Source organism: Petromyzon marinus, unplaced genomic scaffold (genome assembly GCF_048934315.1).
Source record: "Petromyzon marinus isolate PM22_M1 ecotype Great Lakes invasive population unplaced genomic scaffold, UKy_Petmar_22M1.pri1.0 PM_G_Scaffold_57, whole genome shotgun sequence".
Classification (NCBI taxonomy): domain Eukaryota; kingdom Metazoa; phylum Chordata; class Hyperoartia; order Petromyzontiformes; family Petromyzontidae; genus Petromyzon; species Petromyzon marinus.
The window spans coordinates 1,338,365-1,360,214 of record NW_027423010.1 but is presented as its reverse complement, the minus strand read 5'-3'; the positions used below and the strand labels follow the sequence as shown (position 1 = coordinate 1,360,214).

At 47.7% G+C, this 21,850-nt stretch overlaps 1 long non-coding RNA gene across 1 annotated transcript; it reads right to left on the bottom strand.

The window, feature by feature from the left end:
• Nucleotides 1-1,171: 1,171 nt before the first annotated feature.
• Nucleotides 1,172-6,718, bottom strand: LOC142918188 (uncharacterized). The gene is made up of 3 exons (XR_012937430.1): nt 6,639-6,718; nt 3,840-3,904; nt 1,172-2,192 (listed from the first exon to the last, which is right to left on the bottom strand). It is a non-coding gene; the product is annotated as an uncharacterized LOC142918188 (long non-coding RNA).
• Between the last annotated feature and the right edge of the window lie 15,132 nt (nt 6,719-21,850).

Genomic DNA, 21,850 nt, shown 5'->3' with positions numbered 1-21,850 from the left:
ATTTTGCTGTTTTTTTCATGGATTTTCTGTTTGCAGAGTCACACAAAGTAGTCACTTTAAGATGTGTTTCTTGTTCGTGTTTGTTGTGGTTGCACTTGATTCAAGAGCCGAATGGCTCACAGGGGTATACCAAAATATATAAACTGAAATTATTGTGTACACTCTGTGTGTGTGTACACTGTGTGTGTGTGCACTGTGTGTACACTGTGTGCGTGTACACTGTATACACTGTGTGTGTACACTGTATGTGTGTACACTGTGGGGGGCACAGTCATCTCAGTCGACCAATGGGCATCTTTTCATCAATTTATTATTTTCCAATTTTCTTGTTTTAGTTATTTTCTATTTACGTGACTTTACCGAAAGAACCAAGAATGTGGTAGCACATTCTCTATTTATTGCAGACGATCAAGGTTAAAATCCGACAGGCACACCTGGCTACCCCAGTAACATTCACCACAATATGCGCAGTCTGCTAAACGGCAGATGTAAAACATAACGTGTCATTCACAACGCACAGGTCATTGCATGCTGGTGTCACGGTCAAAATTGGGTTAATTCCAAACATTATCCAGAAACTCCACAACGGAGACACGCACCCCCTGTACCAACGACGGAGGCGCAGGGACAGACGCTCGATTACATTGGAATCGATCTGCAGACGGCCAGCAGCTCCGTGTCGCCTCATCTCGATCCCGCAATCCCAACCAGGTGAAAGTCCGCATCGAACCGAACCCCCGGCAAGGCCATCTAACTTAACGACGAGAGAACATTCACACGAAATGTCCTTCTCAACGAAGTCTTCCGGATGTAAAATGAAATAAGCTTTTAATGAAGAAATAACAATCATCTAATTCAAAACACAACACGATTCAAAGATGTTTCATTTTAAAACTTCAAAACGGAGCACGGGGCGCTTGCGTGAATGCGTCCTTCGTGTGCCGTAAATGTTGTGACTTTCCTGGCCGAAGGCCCTAAAATGCTTGGACCCTTATTGGTGCACAGCGTCTCAACTGCAACAGTGGGGCTTGCTTCAACCGATGGTTACGAACATCCAGACGTGAATCAGCAAGGTGCATTTCTAGTCCCAGTTAGACAAAATCTACGTCAACACGTAAGACAAAACTACAATTCGTGTTGTAGAGAATGTACCTCCTCCTATACGTGTAACTTTCAAATGGTATGCCTTGTAACTGATTAATGATCCGAGCGTGCTCCCTATTACGAAGACAATGAGTTGCTCCAGAGGCAGATGCTTCGTGAAACACAAAAGTACCCTTTGACCTGTATCACAAGAACAACGGGTCTCACCTGAGTTCTCTGTACAGGTTGCTTCCAAACACACACACACTTTGTCCTAACATCACTTATTCAATGTTTGACCCTCAGACAAAATGTTACATGCATACGCACAATCAGAAAAGTATTCATTCTAAATTATTGACAGGCATTTGAACAAAATTGAATTACTGCAGTGAAATAGACTGCATCAGGTTACATCGTATTAACAAGAAGCTGTTTTAAAAAAAAATATGCACCGTCTGCTGAACAGTGTATGTACAACGTACTATTGCCATTTGCACGCTGGCGTCTCGGTCAAAATTGATAACATTCTAAACATTACCTACAAAGTCACGTAGAAGGGAAATAATAAGATAATAAAATAATCAAATAAAATTCTCACGACGTTCGCAAGCAGCCGAAACGTCGTGAGAATTATATTATGTTTAATTTTTATTATCTTATTATTTCCCTTCTACGTGACTTTACCGAAAAAACCAAGAAGATGAATCCCTGCAGTCACGAAAGCTTTAAATCGAAAAATTACCTACAACCTATACAACTAAGATGCCACATCAACCAACGCCCCCTACTGACAGGCTCTTGTTCACATGCAGGCCGGTGCAGGGCCACCACCTTGTGCCACACAGGGGCAGCTGCTACTTGGGGATGCTCTTCGAGTGTCTGAAACGAGATACAAAACTCCGAGTTGCTGAGACAATCTAGAAGAAGATGAATCCCTGCAGTCACGAAAGCTTTAAATCGAAAAATTACCTACAACCTCCACAACTAAGATGCCACATCAACAAACGCCCCCTACTGACAGGCTCTTGTTCACATGCAGGCCGGTGCAGGGCCACCACCTTGTGCCACACAGGGGCAGCTGCTACTTGGGGATGCTCTTCGAGTGTCTGAAACGAGATACAAAACTCCGAGTTGCTGAGACAATCTAGATTTGAAGTTTGTGACTGCAGGGATCCATACTCCTTAGTTCTTTCGGTAAAGTCACGTAGGGGCGATTAAGCAGGCACCATATAAATGCAATTGATAAAATAGTGAATGCTTGGGAGCTTATTGGCTCTCGCTCCTGGTTAGAGATATCCCCAATCCACAGGTCCACAAAGACTGGCCGCTCTTACTCTGCAGGTTGAACCTAGGAATTGAGTGTTCAACTTCACATTCTTGTCATTAAAGGCCTGTGACAAAGGTGCATCTATAGTAGCGACATCGTCTCTGGCTTACACATCTACCGGGTCTCCACTTGACTTTGTATTGTCTCGGAGGAAGTCCACCCACACCTCCACTTCCACAAACTGCTGGGAGTTTCCTCGCTCTGCCTCACAGTCAGAATTCTCCTCCTGCTTCACGTTGCCTCCATTAATGTGAAGGTCCCATTTTGGAGTTGAATCTTCATCTTCACATTTCACCTTCACTTATTCGCTCTTCACCATCACTTCTTCACATTTCACCTTCACTTCTTCACTCTTCACCATCACTTCTTCCCTCTTCACCATCACCTCTTCATATTTCAACACATTACATAAAATCCGTAATCTGGTTCCGTCTGTAAAAGATGTGATTCCAGACATACAATACCCTGGTGTCTACAAACTAAGTTGCCTCTGTGGTAGTAGTTACATTGGAGAAACCAAACGCCATATCTCGGACCGCATTCGTGAACATAAAGCAGACCTTAAACACGGTAGGACCAACACCTCGGCCGTAGCAGATCATTGTTATAATTCAGTAGGCTCACATGACATTGACTTCTCCAAGACGGAGGTTCTTTGTAAGCCATCTGGCTTCCATGAGAGATTCGTTCATGAGGCTATCCACATATACAAACACAGAGACAATTTCAACCGAGAAGATGGATTCTATCTTAGCAATCATTGGAAAGATTTGATAAATCATTTCAGTTCTTGATTGATTGTTCACGCTTACAGTGGCTTTCAGACAGCATACATAAAAACAAATTTCGTCTCCCCCCTCCTCTTTTCAAAAAATAGATGGACTAGTCCTGGGCAAACTGCCAATCGTTGCGCGTGACGCAAACGTTTTTTTTTAAAAATATATAAATAAATAAATATGCCGTTTTCAAAATACATTTATGCAAACCGACACACCTGATGATGACCGTTTGAGTTATGGTCGAAACGTCGTGAGAATTTTTTTATTGTTTTATATATATTTTGTTATTTTGTTGTTTCTCTTCAACGTGACTTTACCGAAAAAACTAAGAATATGAATTACTGCAGTCACGAAAGCTTTAAATCAAAATTTAAATCAAAACACGTATTCTTCTTTCTTTCGGTAAAGTTACGTAGATAGAAAATAACAATAACAGATAATACAATAACATTAAATAAAGTCCACTTGTATTGCTATCAAAACGTGAGTTTTTTGCTTTATTTACAATTTTTTAAATTATTTTTATTATCTGTTATTTTTATTTTATTTTCTATCTACGTGACTTTACCGAAAGAACCAAGAATATTAATTCCTGCAGTCACCAAAGTTTTAAGTCAAAACATTCACACACGTTGACAAAGCCTCACCTTGTGTTGTTGTGGGCAGGTCGCTTCTGATAACAAGAGCGGTATAGCAGCTCAAGCGGCTTGGCCTGGTGAAAAAAATAAAAACTGCGTGAATATTGACAATAAAACAAAGTTACAAAGTGGCGAGCCGGGTGAAGACAAATTAAACTTAATCAGAAAGGGTTTTATTCGCCATGTAAGTTCACACCGACACGGAATTTACTTTGGCAGGATGGTGCATACATTCAACATATAGGAATCTAAAATCTTAAATAAGTTTTAAACAAGTCTTACTATAATAAGGGTTAAAAGTCTAACACTAAGGGGCTGAAGTATATAAAATTAAATAAATCGAATATAAAATAGCTTTAAGATATAATTTAAAAATACAAATAGGGAAACATAGTTAATATCAGCAACGTGTCGTTATGTAGATCAAATGTTAAAAACAGTGTTAGCCCTTGGCCTTGTTTAACAGGCCAGCAGCAGATGGGAAGAAACTGTTTTTATGGCGTGAGGTTTTGGTCCTGATGGACCGAAGCCTTCTGCCGGAGGGGAGTAGCTGAAACAGAGAGTGTCCAGGGTGGGAGAAATCGGCCATAATCTTCCTCGCTCGCCTCATAGACCTTGTCGTGTGCAGGTCCTCGAGGGTCGGTAGATTGCAGGCAATTACCTTCTCAGCAGTGTGGATGATACGCTGCAGTCTGCTCTTGTCCTTGGCAGTGGCAGCAGCGTACCAGACGGTTATGGAGGAGGTGAGGATGGATTCAATGATCGCTGTATAGAATTGCACCATCATTGTCTTTGGCAGGTTGAATTTCTTCAGCTGCCGTAGAAAGTACATCCTCTGTTGAGCTTTCTTGGTGAGGGAGCTGATGTTCAATTCCCACTTGAGGTCCCGGGAGAGAATAGTGCCCAGGAAGCGGAAGGACTCTACAATTTTTACTGGGGAGTCTAACAGGGTGATGGGGGTGAGTGGTGCTGTATTCTTCCTGAAGTCCACAACCATCTCAACTGTCTTTAGAGCATTTAGCTCTAAGTTGTTCTGGCTACACCAGGTCACCAGATTGTCAGCTTCCCACCTATAGTCAGACTCATCCCCACCAGAGATCAGCCCAATGAGGGTGGTGTCATCCGCAAACTTCAATAGTTTGACGGACAGATGATTGGAGGTGCAGCTGTTGGTATACAGGGAGAAGAGCAGAGGGGAAAGGACGCAGCCCTGAGGAGTTCCGGTGCTGATGGACCTGGAGCCAGAGACTTGTGTTCCCAGCTTAACGCACTGCTTCCTGTCAGACAGGAAGTCTGTGATCCATTTACAGGTGGTGTATGGCACGTTCAGCTGGAAGAGCTTGTCCTGAAGCAGGGCAGGGATGATGGTGTTGAAGGCAGAGCTGAAGTCCACAAACAGGATCCTGGCGTAGGATGCTGGGGCGTCCAGATGCTGTAGGGTGAAGTGGAGGGCCATGTTAACTGCATCGTCCACAGACCTGTTGGCTCTGTAGGCAAACTGAAGGGGGTCCAGGAGAGGGTCTGTGATGGCTTTGAGGTGTGCCAGGACCAGGCGCTCAAAAGACTTCATTACCACAGATGTAAGGGCGACCGGTCTGTAATCATTTAGTCCTGTTGGCCTTAGCTTTTTGGGCACAGGGATGATGGTGGAGGACTTGAGACATGCTGGTACATGGCATGTCTCCAGGGAGGTGTTAAAGATGTTGGTGAACACCGGAGACAGCTGGTCAGCGCAGTGCCTGAGGGTGGCTGGAGAGACAGAGTCCGGCCCGGCTGCTTTGCGTGGATTCTGCCTCTTGAAAAGTCTATTAACTTCTCCCTCCTGAAAGGAGATAGTCGTCTCTGTAGTATTGGTGGGGGATGGGGCCTCTTGGGTTGGAAGGGGTGGTTCAGGACAGTCCAATTGTCTTTCAAATCTACAGTAGAACTCGTTCAGGTCGTTGGCTAGGCGGGAGTCGTTAGTGGTGTGGGGGGCTCTGGGTTTGTAGTTGGTGATCTGCCTGAGCCCTCTCCAGACAGAAGCAGCGTCGTTTGTAGAGAACTGGTGTTTTAGTCTCTCTGAGTACAGTCGTTTAGCCTCTCTCACCGCTTTGCTAAACCTGTTCTTCGACTCCTTGAATCTGTCTCTATCTCCACTCCTAAACGCTTCCTCCTTCTCCAACCTCAACCTTCTGAGCTTTGCTGAGAACCAGGGCTTATTGTTGTTAAAGTTCACCCTGGTACGTGTTGGGATACAGCAGTCCTCACAGAAGCTGATGTAGGACGTCACAGCCTCTGTGAGTTCATCCAGACTATTGGTAGCAGTCGTGAACATATCCCAGTCAGTACAGTCTAAGCACGCCCGCAAATCTTCCACAGCCTCACTGGTCCACTGTTTAGATGTCCTCACAGCAGGTTTACAGAGTTTTAGTTTCTGCCTGTATGCAGGAATCAGGTGGACCATGGCATGGTCAGAGTGTCCTAGTGCTGCTCGGGGGACGGCGTGGTAGGCTCTACTGACTGTAGTGTAACAGTGATCCAGAGTGTTCCCTTCTCTGGTTGGGCATTTAATGAATTGTATGTATTTGGGGAGTTCGTGGCTGAGATTACCTTTGTTAAAGTCACCAAGTACGATAACCAACGAAACGCAATCAGGCGAGGGCAGGAGGCAAGGCCCCGCGTGGCTAGGCCCCGCGTTGTAAAGTTCCAACCTGGACATCGATTCCCATGCTCGCTGCTACTCAACTGACATCCCTACGAGAGAGAGAGGCTCTACCTTGGTAAACAACAACAACCACCACCACCACCACAACGATGAGAATTTCTCACCTCGGATTTCAGTGCAAGCGCGCAAACGGCAACTTCCTGTTACCTCGCGACCGCAGGAAGTAGTATGACGTCACTGCCCTTCCACGAGCGGCTAACTGAATAAATTATGTTAATCAGGCCGGCCCATACGTCGCGGGATGGGGGCGTGGGCGCTGAACCCGTCGCAATAAACTCGCGACGGCTTTAACGGTCACATTATGTTAATGAGCCACCGGTCACTGGGCGTAGCTGTGCCCAAATAAGGATTGCCACTGGAACGATATCGGCGGTAACCCGAGCGGAGGTGAAGTCACGCTCAAGAGCGCGGTGGACGGGGGAGGGGTGAAAACCTTGGTGACATGACGTCACTAGCGAGGTACACCTTACCCTGGCGTTTCACGCCGATGAGGTAATTAAGAGTGGGGACGTAACAGAGTTGGAGTTTAAGTTGATTTAGATTCATTTTCCATTGCTCCCTCGGGTGTGTGAGCTCAGCAACAACGTGGACATTATTGTGTATACACTGTGTGTGTGTGTACACTGTGTGTGTGTGTACACTGTGTATGTATGTACACTATGTGTATACACTGTGTATACACTGTGTGTGTACACTGTGTGTGTACAATGTGTGTGTGCATTGTGTGTACACTGTGTATATACACTGTGTGTATACACTGTGTATGCTGTGTGTGTACACTGTGTTTACACAATGTGTGTGTATACTGTGTGTGTACACTGTGTGTGTACACTGTGCAGTGTGTACACTGTGTGTGTGTACATTGTGTGTGTACACTGTGTGTATACACTGTGTGTGTGCACTGTGTGTGTGCACTGTGTGTGTGTACATTGTGTGTGTACACTGTGTGTGTACACTGTGTGTGTGTACATTGTGTGTGTGTACACTGTTTGTGTCCGCATTGAACCGAACCCCCGGCAAGGCCATCTACTTAATGACAAGAGAAAATTCACACGAAATGTCCTTTTCAATGAAGTCTTCCAGATGTAAATTGATACAAGCTTTTAATGAGGAAATAAAATCATCTAATTCAAAACACAACACAATTCAAAGATGTTTCATTTTAAAACTTCAAAAACGGAGCATGGGGTACCTGCGTGAATGCGTCCTTCGTGTGCAAATGTTGTGACTTTCCTGGCCTGAAGGCCATCAATGTGTTGGACCCTTATTGGTGCACAGCGTCTCAACAACAGCAATGGGGTTTGCTTCAACCGATGGTTACGAACATCCAGACGTGAATCAGCAAGGAGCATTTCTAGTCCTAGTTAGACAAAATCTACGTCAACACGTAAGACAAAACTACAATTCGTGTTGTAGAGAATGTACCTCCTCCTATACGTGTAACTTTTAAGTGGTATGCCTTGTAATTGATAAATGATCCGAGCATGCTCCCTATTTCAAAGACGATGAGTTTCTCCAGATGCTTCGTGGAACACAAAAGTACCCTTTGACCAGTATCACAAGAACAACGGGTCTCACCTGAGTTCTCTGTACAGGTTACTTTCAAACAAACACACACACACACTTTGTCCTAACATCACTTAATCAATGTTTGACCCTTATAGATCAAATGTTACAAGTATGCACAAAACCAGACAAGTATACATTCTAAATTATTGACAGGCATATTAACAAAATTGGATTACTGCAGTGAAATATACTGCATCACGTTACATCGTATTAACAAGAAGCTTTTTAAAAAAGTTGCACAGTCTGCTTCACCATGTATGTAAAACATACTATTGTGTCATTCAAAACGAGTAGGCCATTGCATGCTGGCGTCTGAGTGAAAATGTAGCAAATTCTAAACATTACCTACAAACTACACAACTGAGATGACACATCAATCATCGCCCCCTACTGACAGGCTCTTGTCCACATGCAGGCCCACCTTGTGCCACACAGGGGCAGCTGCTACTTGGGGATGCTCTTTGAGTGTTTCAGGCGAGGTACGACACAAAACTCCGAGTTGCCGAGGCGGTTGAGGAAGCACCGTGTAAAAGCAATTATTATGACATAGTGAATGCTTGGGAGCTTATTGGCTCTTGCTCCTGGTTAGAGATCTACCCAACCCACGGGCCCACAAAGTGTTCAAATTCACATTCTTGTCATTAAAGGCCTGTGACAAAGGTGCATCTATTGTAGCGACATCGTCTCTGGCTTACACATCTACCGGGTCTCCACTTGACTTTGGATTGTCTCGGAGGAAGTCCACCCACACCTCCACTTCCACAAACTGCTGGGAGTTGCCTCGCTCTGCCTCACAGTCAGAATTCTCCTCCTGCTTCACGTTGCCTCCATCGATGTGAAGGTCCCATTTTGGAGTTGAATCTTCATCTTCACATTTCACCTTCACTTCTTCCATCTTTACCATCACTTCTTCCCTCTTCACCATCACCTCTTCATATTTCACCTCGATACCTTTAAAAGTGTCCAAGCTGGGATTTTCGTCCGGTTCTTGTTTCATGAGGGATGGGCTTATTGTGGCACTTTGACTTTCACAAGCTGATTTCAGATTCCACTCCTTGCAGACCTTCTGATGCTTCTGTGTTCTCTGGTGTACTTGAAGATTTTATGAATGTGCAAACGCCTTCCCGCAGAGTGCACCTGAAGGGTTTCTCTCCCGTGTGTGTTCTCTGGTGTACTTTAAGATGTGATGACTGTGCAAACATCATCCCACACAGAGTGTACCTCAAGGGTTTCTCTCCTGTCTGTGTTCTCTGGTGTACTTGAAGATTTGATGAATGTGCAAATGCCTTCACACACACAGTGCACTTGAAGGGTTTCTCTCCCGTGTGTGTTCTCTGGTGTTTTTTAAGAGCAGATGACTGTGAAAATGTCTTCCCACAAACACTGCACTTGAAGGGTTTCTCTCCCGTGTGTGTTCTCTGGTGTTTTTTAAGAGTAGATGAATCTAAAAATGTCTTCCCACACACACTGCACCTGAAGGGTTTCTCTCCCGTGTGTGTTCTCTGGTGTTTTTTAAGAGCAGATGAATCAGAAAATGTCTTCCCACACACACTGCACAAGAAGGGTTTCTCTCCCGTGTGTGTTCTCTGGTGTTTTTTAAGAGCAGATGACCGTGAAAATGCCTTCACACACACACTGCACTTGAAGGGTTTCTCTCCTGTGTGTGTTCTCTGGTGTTTTTTAAGAGTAGATGAATCTGAAAATGTCCTCCCACACACACTGCACTTGAAGGGTTTCTCTCCCGTGTGTGTTCTCTGGTGTCTTTGAAGATGAGATGAATCTGAAAATGCCTTCCCACACACACTGCACTTGAAGGGTTTCTCTCCCGTGTGTGTTCTCTGGTGTGTTTTAAGAGCAAATGAATCTGAAAATGCCTTCCCCCACACACTGTACTTGAAGGGTTTCTCTCCCGTGTGTGTTCTCTGGTGAATTTTAAGAGCAGATGACTGTGAAAATGCCTTCCCACACACAGTGCACTTGAAGGGTTTCTCTCCTGTGTGTGTTCTCTGGTGTTTTTTAACAGTCGATGAATCTGAAAATGCCTTGTCACACACAGTGCACTTGAAGGGTTTCTCTCCTGTGCGAGTTCTCTGGTGCTGTGTCAAATTTCCAGTCCGATCCGTGCCGTATGCACGCTGGTCGCATTGTTGACTTGTCGTACCCAGCTGCTGTGCTGACTGCCTTTGCTCCATCAGACCAGCGTCAGCTGCAGACAGAAAATAAGAATATCCACACCATCGACACGTCAGTATCGAGCCATGGAGGAATTAATATATAGTCACACGTGACTTACACGTCTATATTCATTCATGTATTCATGACTAGCTGTACAACCCGGCTTCGCCCGGGACTTGGATCTACCACGTCCGGCCGCCTTTGTCTCCCCAGTGGCGATGTTCACACCACAACAGTTACTCGTTTGAGGCTGAGTCGACCTAGGGGAGGCCCAGAAGCGGTTCAAATAATCATCACCGGTGGTGGCCGTGAGCGGGAATCGAACTCGGGTCGCCGGGTTCGTTGCGCAGCGTAGCGCTAACCGCTACACTACAATGCGTTACGCTTACACACACAGATACACACAGACACACACACACAGACACACACAGACACACACACACAGACACACACAACAACAACCGCCATTCGCCACTAAGTGGCGGTTACGTCACCACGACGCTTGTGCCAGGCTATGTGCACCCTGAGGCCACAGACACACACACACAGATACACACACACAGACACAAACACACACACAGACACACACACAGACACATACACACAGACACACACACACAGACACACAGACAACGCTAACCGCTACACTACAATGCGTTACTCTTCCACATGCGAGGGTCACGTGACAGATTTGACGTCACAGCTCACTTGCCGTCCAAAAAATCTATACATTATTGAGCTCCCCTCCCCCCCTAAAAAAACACAAAAGTGTATTTGTATAATGTTTGCACGGTGTACAGTCTGGAAAGTACCCACATGGCAAATTTCCAGTTTGTTGCATGTTGGGAAGTACGCTAAACATTTTGAACAGACACACAATCACAACTTTGCCTTTTTTATATATATTTGGAGATGCAGTGAAAAACTTTCCCAAATTCATCACGCGGTTTCAGTTTTTTGATTTTCAGTTTGATTTATTTTGGTTATAGTCCCGTGAGCCATTCGGCTCTTGAATCGGGTGCAACCACAACAAGCGACAAAACAAAAACACGACCAAGAAAAACATCTTACAGTGACTATGTGTGACTGTGCAAACAGCACCGTCATGGCACGCAATGAGAGGGCAAATGTCATAAATATTCCTGTAAGCCCTCGCATCTTCAACATTAATGTTGCCATAGAAACGTTGTGGAGTTTTTTGCTTCATTGTAAAAAAGAAAAATTATTATCTGTTATTTTTATTTTATTTTCTATCTACGTGACTTTACCGAAAGAACCAAGAATATTAATTCCTGCAGTCACCAAAGTTTTAAGTCAAAACATTCACACACGTTGACAAAGCCTCACCTTGTGTTGTTGTGGGCAGGTCGCTTCTGATAACAAGAGCGGTATAGCAGCTCAAGCGGGCTTGGCCTGGTGAAAAAAATAAAAACTGCGTGAATATTTACAATAAAACAAAGTTACAAAGTGGCGAGCCGGGTGAAGACAAATTAAACTTAAGCGAGATAATTAAAGTGAACGCAATCAGGCGAGGGCAGGAGGCAAGGCCCCGCGTGATAGGCCCCGCGTTGTAAAGTTCCAACCTGGACATCGATTCCCATGCTCGCTGCTACTCAACTGACATCCCTACGAGAGAGAGCGAGGCTCTACCTTGGTAAACAACAAGAACAACCACCACAACCACCACCACAACGACCACCATCACAACAACCACAATCGCAATGAGAAGTTCTCACCTCGGATTTCAGTGCAGTTACATCGTGACGTCACGCGGCAGCAGGTGACATGACGTCACATCCGGGGAACGATACATGCTCCTCCAACAATGAGCGGCTCCGTAACTAAATAGAGAATAAATAAATTATGTTAATGGTACTCGTCCCATGTGTCGTGGGCAATGAACTCGTCGGCTTTAACGAATAAATTATGTTAATGAGTTGCCGTCACTGGGCGTAGCTTTGCCCAAATAAGGATTGGCACTGGAACGCAATCGGCAGTGACACAAGCGGAGGTGACGTCACGCTCAAGAGCGCGGTGTATTACCTTGGTGACATGACGTCCCGAGCAAGGTACACCTCCCCCTGGCGTTTCACGCCGATGAAGTAATGCTGAGTGGTGACGTCACAGAGCGGGATTGGAGTTTAAGTTGATTTAGATTCATTTTCATTTCTCCCTCCCTTGGGTGCGTGGGCGCAGCTACAACAACAACGTGGACATTATTGTGTGTACACTGTGTGTGTGTACACTATGTGTGTGTACAATGTGTGTGTGTACACTGTGTGTGTGTGTGTACACTGTGTGTGTATACTGTGTGTATATACTGTGTGTGTGTACACTGTGTGAGCACAGTGTGCACACTGTGTGTGTACACTGTGGGTGTACACTGTGTGTGTGTACACAATGCGTGTGTGTACACTGTGTGTGTACACTCTGTGTGTGTACACTGTGTGTTTACACTGTGTGTTTACTCTGTGTGTTTACACTGTGTGTGTACACTCTGTGTTTACACTGTGTGTGTGTGTACACTCTGTGTGTGTTTATACTGTGTGTGTTTACACTGTGTGTGTGTACACTGTGTGTGTACACTCTTTACACTGTGTGTGTGTACACTGTCTGTGTACAGTGTGTGTGTGTGTGTACACTGTGTGTGTGTACACTGTGTGTGTACACTCTGTGTGTGTACAATCTGTGTGTGTGTACACTGTGTGTGTGTACACTGTGTCTGTGTACACTGTGTGTGTACACTGTGTGTGTGTACACTGTGTGTGTGTACACTGTGTGTATGTGTGTACATTGTGTGTATGTGTACACTGTGTGTGTACACTGTGTGTGTACAATCTGTGTGTGTGTTTACACTGTGTGTGTGTACAATGTGTGTGTGTACACTGTGTGTGTTTACACTGTGTCTGTGTGTACACACACAGACACAACCTCTACCGTCAGCAGTGGATGGGTGTAGCGAGGTGCAATGCCGCCCCCCCCCCCCCCCCCCACTATCTCTGTGATTAAAACACACAAACACCACTAGCCTATAATAATAAAGTGACCAAAAAGGACAAAGAGTACGTTTGACCTGTCAACTGATATAAATTCCACATTTATATGGCGTAGCCCAGTCTCTCCATTGGATGACTCCTTTTAACCTCACACAGAGTAGTACTGAATTTATTGAGCTCTGATGCCCAAACTGTATTTTGAAATTGCAACCTTTAAAACTGCGAGACAAACGTTTTAGCGACATCACTTTCCAGCCAGAAATCTCTGCCCAAGGTGGAGCACTCTACCAATGAATCCAGTCATCTGAAATTAACGTGATTGTAACATGCATTCGGAATTCCTTTGGTCGCCCAAATCAGCCTCCGCACCTTGGCATGGATAGCGAGTCCTGCACTCACGTCAGAAGCAATAACGTCCAGCTATTTTATTTCAGCATGGCAGATTTTAAGCCATGTTGACTTGGAATAAACCTCCCCAGGTACTTGGTCCGATTGAAACTGTAAAAATAAAATTGTACCCTTAGGGGTTAGCCTGAATTGAACCCATGAGATCGGATCCAAGCATAATGCATCAAAGCAGCACTCCCATCTCACTGGGTTTGTACAAAATATCTGTGGTAGAGTGGATTATTTGTAAATTTTGATTGAAAATCCGAAGTGTCTTCAGTTATAAGACTCCGTCATTCTTCAAGCTGCATACCAATGTTGAACAAACATTTACATTGCTTAAGGACATTTGCAGATGATACATTATTAATGTTTGAGACAGAGGGACATGCCAATGCACGTGAATGTTTTTCAATAAAACATATCAAAACTATACAGTTGCAATGATATTAAAATTGAATCCAAGCAACATTACCATTTTCCCTGCTCCTTGAGTTTGTGCTCAATACTTTAACGTGTACAGGGCCATGGCGGTGTGGGGGCCGACGTCCACCCCACCGCCCTCGCTAGGCAGGTGGGGCGCGACGTCCGCCCCTGCCGCCGCCTCCTCCACCGCGTCGGTCGGCTCCCGCCGGGCCCCCGCCGACCGAGCGATCGGGGCCCCCCGCGCTAGCGCCCTCTCCGAGGGACAGACTCGTGCTGCTGGCTCACGGCCGCACGGAGCAAACCCACGCACCCCCGCGCACACCGCGGCTATCGCTAACGCAGCGGACAGCGGCACGCTAGCGCCTACACCGGCGAGCGATTACCTCCACGAGCATCCGCGCGCACCGCAGCCGTCGTTAACACGGGGCCCGAACGGTCTCGAACCTGCGGGCGATTATCTCAACGCGCGTCCGTGCACGCCGCGCGCCCACTACGGCTGACGCTGACGCAGCATGCGGCGGCCCACTCGCGTCCACGCCGACGGGCGATGATCTCAACGCGCGAGCTCCGGCCGCGGCTCCGCCCTCGCTCTCGCCGCGCATCCGCCCACGGAGCCGCTCCGCGCGGGAATCACACGCGCACCACACCGATGCTCTCTGCTGACTTTTATTCGTGGCGCAAACCCCGCACCGCCCGGAGGGAATATTCTACGAGCCGACCCTAGGCCTACCGCTACCCAAGTCCGCAAATGCTCGCACGCCCCATCACGCACCTCGCGGCCATGCTCACGGCGTCGCGCGGACGCCGTGAGAGTCAGAGGGACGAAGACGAAAGGGAACTTTGCCTATCGCCGCCTCGTAGCGGCGCTCGCCGGCGTCGCACGGATGCCGCGAGCGACTCGAGAAGGCGGGGAGCATCGCGTGCGACTCGTCGCCGCCGACCCGGCGAAACTTCGCGCGCCCAAACAATTTGAAGCCAACTCAGGGGCGCCGCAATGTGACTTGCTCTGCGAGGGTCGGCCATTCTCCTGGCGCCGGGAAACCGCGGGACTTTCATCCCAGAGACCCTTCGGATGAAAACCCGTCGTGCCGGGCAATCCCCCGCCAGGACGCTACGTGCGCGCGCTGCAGGTGCGTGCTCAGTGTGGGGGGGCACGGGGGAGTCGAGGCGATGGCAGAGTTGCTCCGAGACCGTGGCACCACAGCGGATCGGGAATTGCGTTGAAATCCGGCTCACGCAAAAGCACAAAAGGGGCGACCCAACGGGGCCCCGAAATCAAATCGATTCGTCGAGTCGACAAATGTGCACATCGCCCCGGGGATGGCAACTGACAGTCGAGTACGGAAAATCGTGATGTGCACCGATTCTGTTTATATGCGACACAACTTCACGCCACATGGTCCCACGGGGAAAGACGGTGGCATAAGTAAATACAAAAACGAACCAGTAAACCATTGGTGATTGATCAAAGCTATGAAGGCGATGATCCAGGAAAATTATATTATGATGCTGTGGTAAAAGGTAATAAGTTACTCTAAAGTGCATGGCCATGGAAACGTTGGTAATGATTAGGAAAAAGTCTGAAATATGTTGACGTGTAAATCAGCAAATCAAGTTAAATCCACAGAGGAGGGAAAGAAGGATCCCAAGCATGCGACACTCAGAACCAAAAGTGGCAGAGACTCGGCCGAGAGAGTGGAGAGAGAGAGAGGAAGAGACTTTTCAGGACTTTATTTCCACTACAAAAGTAACAAAAAAACATTACAGCAAAAAAACACCAAAATTGAAAATCAATAAAACATAAAACTCTTAACAGCGGTATGTGCATGAAATACAAATGGCACCGGGATAGAGGCTGTGGAAACGAGGTGGTGCACGGACATCTCCATGTGCAGCAAAGTTGTTCAGGGGTTTTTCAATTTTATAAAGAATCAAATGTTTTGACATCAGAATGCGATGTGAACAATATATATTTTTCTCCACTACATTTTCAAAACGAAATGGCGTTGACATGTCAAACACCTGAATTCGTTTTTTCAAGGATTCTGTTGTCGTAGCTACGTATGCAGTCTGCAAGTTTTTTTATGTGGGCACGTGCAAATATTGTCTGGGTACATGAAAATATTCCTTTGAAAATGTGTCCTAGACTATATATATTTGTAAGTTAATAAAAGTAGAATTGAAACATTAGCACAATGTAGATTTGTATATTGTAGGGTAGAAATATATTTATCATAGCGATGATCTAACTTTGGTTTAATACAATTTATATTTTTACTTAGAATACTTTAGCCATGCAATAGACTAAATATAATGCTCGTGTTTTTAAAGAAAATAATATATTTACCAGGATTAAAGTTGTGCGAAATATGTTATAAAATCTGAGGCTTGGAGAATTGCATGCTGGGAATTAAATTGAGACAGAAAGGGGTTAATGCATGCCTTGTAGAGCAGGCGCACGTTACAGAGATTATTGACAAAACAGAATGCCATGTGAACAATATATATTTTTCTCCGCTACATTTTCAAAACGAAATGGCGTCGACATGTCAAACACCTGAATTAGTTTTTTTTCTTCAAGGATTCTGTTGTCGGTTTTCATTAAAGTGCAATGACAGGGTGACACCTGCTGACATCACAGGGTGACACCTGCTGACATCACAGGGTGACACCTGCTGACATCACAGGGTGACACCTGCTGACATGACAGGGTGACACCTGCTGACATCACAGGGTGACACCTGCTGACATGACAGGGTGACACCTGCTGACATGACAGGGTAACACCTGCTGACATCACAGGGTAACACCTGCTGACATGACAGGGTGACACCTGCTGACATGACAGGGTGACACCTGCTGACATCACAGGGTGACACCTGCTAACATCACAGGGTGACACCTGCTGACAGGGTGACACCTGCTGACATGACAGGGTAACACCTGCTGACATGACAGGGTGACACCTGCTGACATGACAGGGTGACACCTGCTGACATGACAGGGTGACACCTGCTGACATCACAGGGTGACACCTGCTAACATCACAGGGTGACACCTGCTGACAGGGTGACACCTGCTGACATGACAGGGTGACACCTGCTGACATGACAGGGTGACACCTGCTGACATGACAGGGTGACACCTGCTGACATGACAGGGTGACACCTGCTGACATGACAGGGTAACACCCGCTGGCCTGGCAAGGGCTTCACGGGTACGGCCACAGAGGTAACAACCAATCAGGGAAGGAGGCGCATCTGGGGCAAAGGCAACAGGTGGGGCTAGCCGAGTTACTCCGGTCACCTGCTCGAAAGGTTCCACGAGAGGGCGTGGCCGTAGGCGGGGCCTAGCCACGCCTCCGTCCACGCCCTCTCGTGTAACCTGCTCCAAGGTTCCACGAGAGGGCGTGGCCGGAGGCGGGGCCTAGCCACGCCTGGGGGGATATAAGGGGGAGCGGACCCGGAGCTCGGGGCTCGTGCGTGGGGTCCCGGGTCCTGGCGTGTCGCCGTTCGCCGGCTTCTCTCTCCGTCGTCGTCACGCCGCCAGCCGGAATCGTGGCCAAGAAGGGCCGGCATAGTCACGAGACGTTAACGTGGAAAGTCATTTGGTGAGACGTGCGTAGCGAGCGAGGTAGCGGCGCGTGGTCCGGTGAGAAGGAGCGACGAGTCAAATGAGAGAGGCGCAACGTGAAGTCAGGGGTGGTCCCCCCCCCCCCACCGAGGGAAAAAGGAAAGGGGGCGGATGGCTGAGTGGAGAGCGTGCGGGAACGTGAACGTGGAGAGCGAGTGGCCGGGCAATTTGCAGTTTGACGGCAAACGCCGCAATGGACGTGAGGTTCAGAGTGAACGCTAAGTGAGGGCTCGTGGGTAGAACATCGTCAGTGGTGTGACGAACGCCGCTGCAATAGACACATGCGCTACGGGTACATGTCGCTTTTGGTGCAGGTACAGCACGTGGCGACCACCTGCCGGGTCACGGAGAAGGAGCCGGGTTACATCGAGAGGCCCTGGAAGAGGCAGCTGGGAGGCGGTGTCGCGGCAGGGGCTGGGCACATTCTCAGAGGATTCGCCTTGGTGAGGATGTTGTAGGCGTGCTGACACGCCACCTCCCGTGCTCCCTCCTCGCTGGAGCTCAGAAATGCGGGGAAGATGCTGGCGCCTTCTCCCATCCCGGGAATCGACACCTTATAGAGGAGGCCCGCGGGCATCCCGGGCCCCGAGTGAGCGTGCAGCTCGAAGATCGGGTAGCTGATGCCGGTGGTCCGGCACAGCATCCGCAGCCGCCCCGCCCACGACAGCATGGCCACCTCCGGCAGCGCCTCGAGAGCCACGGGCATGGGCCGCAGGTGGCGAGGTACCCACCACAGGCACGTGCGTGCCCCCCAGCCCTCAAACAGGCTGTGTGCGGCTTTGCCGGTGGCCGTGCACTCCGGCTCCGGCAGGTCTGGCACCGCTGCCTCCATCTCCTCCTCGTCTTCCGTTTCCGCGGCCGCAGCCGCAGCCACTGTGTGCCACTCCGGGATGGCCCAGTCCACCTTGATGGTCCGGCCCCATAGCTGGAAGTTGATTCGAAGGAGCTTCTTCCGGGCCATGGCGGCCGCGTGATGGCTCCCGTACTCGATGAACGCGTAGCCTCGGTTGAGGGTTTTGTCCCAGCGACAGACGCTCATCTTGACGTCCACCACGCCCTCCGTGGCACCGCTCATCGCCATCATCACCTCCGCTCGCTTCTTGTCTTTTGGCAGCCCCCCAATGAAGAGGCGGCGATTGTCCACGCTGATGCAGACTCCAATGCGGCGTCCGGGACGGATCTCTAATTTGTTGAGTTTCTTGACGGCATCCGTGGCTTGGGCGAGCGTCGCGTAGGTAGCGAACGCATAGCCGCGGGTCTCCCCGCCATGCTCCATCATGAGGCGAAGCTGGTAGAGCTTCCCCACCGTCTCCAGCACGGGCACCAGCTCATCCTCGTAGAGGTCGCGCGGGATCCTCCCCAGAAACACCTCGCAGCCACGGGCGGGAGGGGGCCCCTGCCAATCAGGCGGCGGTCCGAACTTCCTCTGTCTGCTCTCCTGGACGATGTTGTACCCCGTGCGCAACATGCGGTCCAGCAGGACCTTCATACAGGCCATGCCGAGCACCTGTGGTTTGGCTGCTACGGTGATGCTGGGGCGGCGGCTTGGGGCCCGGTGGAGCCCTTGACGCTCCGCGCGGTCGCCTCGTGCCGGCAAAGCCACAGGGGGAATCAACTCCTGAAGAGCCAAATCCCTGGCAGGAACTCGCTCGGCCCACACCTACAGGGGATAGGAAGAGAGAGGGAGAGAGGGAGAGAGTGGAGAGAGAGATGGATGGAGAGAGAGAGAGAGACGCGTTTAAGCAGAGCTACCTATATAAACTCATAATAAAGGTTTTTGGGTTAGATCGCGTTATTTATAAATGTGTCGTAACCCCTCCACGACCCGACACGGCCAATCAGCAAAAAAAAGTGTCACGTTGACAAAAGACAAATAATTCACATTAAAACCATATTTTTGGTTTAGATATGTGGATGACACTTTGGTTGTCTGGCCACATGGTAAAGATACACTTAATTATTTTCTAAATCATCTCAATGCACAAAACCCGGCCATCCAGTTCACCATGGAAATGGAGGTGAATAACACATTCCCATTCCTAGATATTTTGCTTGGAAAAGGCCTAAACGGTAAAATAACACACAGCGTTTACAGAAAGCAAACGCACACTGATGCCTATCTGAATGCAGATTCGCATCATCATCCAGCTCAGAAATCCTCTCTTATCAAGACGCTCATACATCGGACTAAAACAGTGTCAGATGGTGAAAGTCTAGTGAGAGAGATCAAACACGTTAAAGACGCACTAAGACAGAATGGCTACAATAATGCTCAAATCAACAGAGCACTGAATGTCAAATCACGATTGCAAAGCAATACTGCTGAAAGCGATCAGATTGTCAGTAACTGACAAATTAACCCATGTTTTGCAAAAGCAAAACATTACAGTAAGATTTGGTACAGTACACAAAATTCAAAAACTAGTATCTTGCACTAAAGACGCATTACCTAAATTATCAACAGAAGGTGTATATCGGATTAATTGTTTATGTGGCAGATGCTATATTGGACAGATGGGACGTAACATCAGCGTAAGACTAAAATAACATCAGAGAAATATTAAATTATCTCAAACACAACTGTCAGCAGTGGCAGAACATGCTTGTCAACAAGGACACTCAATTGATTTTGATAACGTTGAAGTGTTGTGTAAAACTAATTATTACTGGCAAAGACTAATTAGAGAATCCATTGAAATTGAGAGGAATAAAAATAACTTTAATCGCTCTGACAGCTACAGGCTTAGTGCGTCCTGGAAGCGTATTATTAAATAATACACATTACAATTCCTTATAGGGGAAACACATACTAATAAACGGATTACTAACATAGCATGTAATCACTAACACACATTACAACTAATTACTAATCTACAACTCATTACTAATCATAACCATTGACTCATTACTAATCGATTACATAATTACAATACCCATCCGCCTCTAATCACTGCACCTGATATGAGTTAAATGATGACGTCACCCTGCTGCTGCTCTATTTAAGACCGGGAGCAAGTGTAGAGGGCTTTACCATTCTGGCGAATTGCCCGATGATGCCGGATGTATTTACCAGTGAAACGTCACAGTACTACTCAAACTGTAAATGTTGTGGATTCACTCTTCAACACACCGGTGGGCTAAAGTAGTGAACTATTTGTCTTTTGTCAACGTGACACTTTTTTTGCTGATTGGCCGTGTCGGGTGGTAGAGGGTTACGACACATTTATAAATAACGCGATCTAACCCAAAAACTTTTATTATGAATAATATTGGTCGCGAAAGCCTACGTGTTAAACTATATAAACTCGAAAAATCACAATGAACTTAAAAAGAAACCCAAGAAACTGTCCTGACTTTTGTACCGCCCTGTATAATAATCATTACCCCTCACCCCCTGTACACCCCCCCACCCTCCGCAGTACCCCTCCTCACTCATCCACTCACTCACCGAGTCGCTCACACATTCACCCACCCATTTACTCGCCCACTCACTCAGCCACTCACCCACACACTCACCCAACCACTCATACACTCACTCGTCCAGTCGCTCACATACTCATCTACACACTCACCCACCCACACACTCACCCAGTCGCTCCCTCACTCACACATTCACCCATTCGCTCACACACTCACACATCCACCCACTCACTCACCCAGTTGCTCACCCAGTTGCTCACTCACTCACACAGTCACCCACCCACTCATCCACCCACACACTCACCTAGTCGCTCACCTAGTCGCTCACACACTCACCTCACACACTCACTCACTCACTCACCCACACACTCACTCACCCAGTCGCTCACACACTCACCACCCACTCACCCACCCACTCACCCACACACTCACTCACCCAGTCGCTCACACACTCACCACCCACTCACCCACCCACTCACCCAGTCGCCCACACACTCACCTCACACACTCACTCACCCAGTTGCTCACCCAGTTGCTCACTCACTCACACAGTCACCCAGCTACTCATCCACCTACACACTCACCTAGTCGCTCACCCAGTCGCTCACACACTCACCTCACACACTCACTCACTCACCCACTCACCTACACACTCACTCACCCAGTCGCTCACACACTCACCACCCACTCACCCACCCACTCACCCAGTC